Raw genomic sequence first — 4,527 nt, forward strand, 5'->3', positions numbered from 1 at the left:
TCATGCTTATGCACTCCTCTGAAATTTGGATCATTCAGAACTTTATTCCATTAAAGAATAACTTTTTTTTTTTTTTTTTTTTGGATCCAGGTGCCATCCATTAGTGGAATGGTGGTCAATGACAACCATCATGCATGGCCATAAATATTTATATATTGCCTTATCCCTATACTAGAGAGAATAGGAAAAGAGTAGTCATGAAGAAGATTTTCTTCCATACCAGATAACTGATGTCCTCCCTAAGCCCACTTGAAGAAGTTAAGTGGATTGTTCCTCAGATGTGGCATCATCCCTTACTAATATTCTACTGGGTGAGTTTAATTGATGAAAGAAGGTGACCGACAGATTCTAATGCTAGTGAAATAATGGAGTGGCTTGCCAGAATCTACTGAAATATCTCTTTATCTAGAATGTCTTAAACCGAGGCTAGTTTAAAGTTTTATCGATGTTCTGTGTGACTTAAGAGTTATTCAAAGGCAACTCTCAGCAGTAATTGTCCATCTCTGTTAACATCAGCACTTGTCCCTTCCCCTCCATTCCAAAACCAGGCTAGTGATCTGTGAATGCAGATGATACCACAATTGTAACTCAAAAAACAGATGTGAGAGAATTGAGACAGACAGTGAGTAGCCATGTGTCATTTGTCCGCAGACACTGTTGAATATCCTAGGCCTCACCCCTTGCACCTTTACTGCCAATAACTTACTTCTTTGGGCATTTTCGTTTGCATATGCCTCTGTCATCTCAAACTCAATAATTTTCTCTCCCAAACCAGACTGCCTTCCTGATTTTCTTTCTTTAAAGTTTATTTATTTATTTCAAGGGGTGGGGGAGGGGCAGAGAGGAGAGAATCCCAAGCAGACTCCTTACAGGCAGTGTGGAGCCCCGTGTGGGGCTCAGACTCACCAACTGTGAGATCAGGACTTGAGCCAAAACCAAGAGTTGGATGCTTACTGACTGAGCCACCCAGGCACCACGTCTTCTTGATTTTCTGTCCTTAAGAAAAGGATAAGTCTCAAAACCTTTGGGTCATTTAGACTTTTTCCCATTTTGCCCCCATACCAACACAGCTGCTAAGCCCTATTAAAATATCTTTTTGATTTGCCCCTTTCTTTCCATTCCAAAACTAACAATGTTATTGTAAGCTTCAAACACCTTAAATCTTGCTGGGTTTCTAAACGTCCTTGCTTTCAGGTTCACTCCCCTCAAACACACCAGAACTCTAATTTTTTCTCATCAGCATTTAATGGCACTTAATGAATTCTCCATGATTGATTGGGGGTATGGGTGAATAGTTATGTTTTAGCTTCCCTAAATTCATCTGGAGACACCCCAAAGGTGGAGGCTGTGTAAGATCTTTGCTAGTCACACTTTTGAAGAACAATGCTGTAGACATCTGAATATTCTAGCACTCTTAGTTATTCGTAATGTATCAGTAACATTTATATCTATACTTTACTTGTAATTGCTCTTATGAGGTAGGAATCAAGGTGCATTTTTTTCCGTATGAATATCCAATTTTATAATTTTCATTATTGTTGAAAATACTGTTTTTTTTTTCCTTTCTGTCCCCCAATCCTTCCTCATAAACTAAGTACCTCTGTTCTTATGGCTTTTTTATTTTTTTAACTTTTTTTTAAGTTTATTTATTTTGAGAGAGAGAGAGAGAGAGAGACAGAGAAAGCATGCAAGCAGGGGAGGGACAGAAAGAGAGGGAAAGAGAGAGAATCTCAGGCAGGATCTGCACTGTCAGTGCAGAGCCAGATGCGGAGCTATATCCCAGGAACTGCTGTGAGATCATGACCTGAGCGGAAACCAAGAGTCTGACACCTGGCTGACTGAGGCCCCTTATGGCCTTTTATTTTTATAAATTCTCTTATTCCATTGGTCTATTCTTACAATCTTTTAAAATAATTTTTAAATTTTCTATTCTGTATCCTTGCATTAGCAACAGCTTGACAACAAGACTCAGTATTCAGTAGAATAAGTCTTCCTACCATGTTCTTATTCAAGAAAGTCTTTACCCTGCTCCCTTTGCAGTTAAAAAAAATTTTTTTAATGTTTATTTATTTTTGAGAGAGAGATAGAGTGTGAGTGGGGGAGGGGCAGAGAGAGAGAGAGGAGACACAGAATCCGAAGCAGGCTCCAGGCTCTGGGCTATCAGCACAGAGCCTGATGTGGAGCTCGAACTCAAAAACCGAGTGAGATCATGACCTGAGCTGAAGTCAGACACTTAACTGACTGAGCCACCCAGGTGCCCCATCAATGATATCTTTATGTTTACATTAGGTTTCCTCAGTTTCTCACAATAATGTTCTATAGTCTTCCATGTAGAAATCTTACATAATTTCTGTTAACACTATCCCTAAATATTGATATTTTTGATGTTATTATAAATGGTATCTTTGTTAAGAATTTAATTTCTGGGGCACCTGGGTGGTTCAGTCAGTTAAGCATCCAACTCTTGGTTTTGGCTCAGGTCGTGATCTTGAGGTTTCAAGCTCCACATTGGGCTCTGTCTGGCAGCACAAGGCCTGCTTGGGATTCTCTTTTTCCCTCTCTCTCTGCCCCTCCCCCACTTGCACTGTCTTTGTCTCTCTCTCAAAAAACATAAACTTAAAAAATTAAAAAAAAAAAGAATTTAATTTCTGTTTCTGGTATATAAAAATGAAATAAAACTAAATTCTAATAAGGGCACATGGGTGGCTTAGTTGGTTGAGCATCCGACTTTGGCTCAGGTCATGATCCTGCAGTTCGTGGGTTCGAGCCCCGAGTAGGGCTCTGTGCTGACAGCTCGGAGCCTGGAGCCTGCTTCGGATTCTGTGTCTCTCTCTCTCTGCCCCTTCCCCACTCATGCTCTGTCTCTCTGTGTCTCAAAAATGAATGTTAAAAAAAAACATTTAAAAAAAACGGAATTTTTATAGATAATGCACTGATCTAAGACAATTATCTATAAAAAGTAGATTGTTTTATTTCTTCATCATAATGCCTGGTCTATTATCTCGTCCTATTTTTTGTTGTTGTTGTCATTATACTGGCTAGAACTTCCAATCAAATTGTGAACAGTGGCGAACTTATTTCCAAATTCAAGGTGAAAACTTTCAGCATAACATTAAGTAAAATGTTTTCTTAGCTACTTCTCATAGTTTTCAGATTAAATACATTTATATTCCTAGTTTGCCAAAAAAGTTTTTTTAAAAATCATTAATGGTTGTAGAATTTTATCATATTCTTTTTCTGAGCCAACTGAGCTGATCAACTTAAAAAAAATTTTTTTTTTAATTTTTATTTATTTTTGAGAGACAGAGTGTGAGTGGGGGAGTGACAGAGCGACAGGGAGACAAAGAATCTGAAGCAGGCTCCAGGCTCTGAGCTGTCAGCACAGAGCCCAACATGGGGCTTGAACTCATGAACTGCCGAGTTAATGACCTGAGCCAAAGTCAGATGCTCAACCAACCGAGCCACCCAGATGCCCCTAATCAACTTTTAATATCTTTAAATGTGGTGAATTGGGGCACCTGGGTGGCTCAGTGGGTTAAGCGGCCAACTTCAGCTCAGGTCACGATCTCACACTCCGTGAGTTCGAGCCCCGCATCGGGCTCTGTGCTGACCACTCAGAGCCTGGATCCTGTTTCAGGTTCTGTGTCTCCCTCTCTCTCTGACCCTCCCCCCGTTCATGCTCTGTCTCTCTCTGTCTCAAAAATAAATAAACGTTAAAAAAAAAAATTAAAAAAAATAAATGTGGTGAATTAAACTGGTTTTCCAATGTTAAACCAATTCTATATTCTCAGAGTAAACTCAATTTAGCCATGATTTGGAACTATTTTTTTTTATATACTATTTACTTTGATTTGATAACATTTGTTAAAAATTTATGTATTTTTATTCATAAGAGAAATTTGCCTGTAATTTTCCTTTCCTGTAATGATTTCTCAGGTTTTAGAATCAAGGTTATTCTGGCTTAATTCGTTACATATTTGGAAGAATTATTTGGTGAAGCCATTGGGTTCTGATGATTTTTTTCCTATTTTCTTGAAAATATTCATTACAGGTTCTTAATGTATGGGTTTAACATCTGAATCACCTGTGGGTCTGTTTATATTATCTTTTAACTCCTTGGCTTAACTTATTGTTCTTGTTTCTTACCATCTCTACTAACTCTTAATTGAAATGTAGAGTATATGTAATGCTAAAACTTGAAAGGTTTGCTTTAAAAAAAAAGGAATTTCAGCATTTTCCATCTCAGTGTATAGTATGCTGCATTTTCTGTTTTGTTCAATGCTTTTAAAACAAAATGAGTTCTGTTTTTAAATATACATGGGCCTGAAGCATCAAAGATTTAAGCAAACACGAGAGAGTCTCAGTAAAAATTAAAATAGAACAAGTTAGTATAAAGGCAAAGCATATCTATTATACATTTGAAAAGTACAGTACTCATAAAACTGAAATTTCTACAGGTAAAATGAAACTACTCTGGAACTGATCCATTGCAAGATTCTGAACTTGTTCTATTAAAAGGAAAATGGA

The sequence above is a fragment of the Felis catus genome, chromosome A2 (assembly GCF_018350175.1).
Source record: "Felis catus isolate Fca126 chromosome A2, F.catus_Fca126_mat1.0, whole genome shotgun sequence".
Classification (NCBI taxonomy): domain Eukaryota; kingdom Metazoa; phylum Chordata; class Mammalia; order Carnivora; family Felidae; genus Felis; species Felis catus.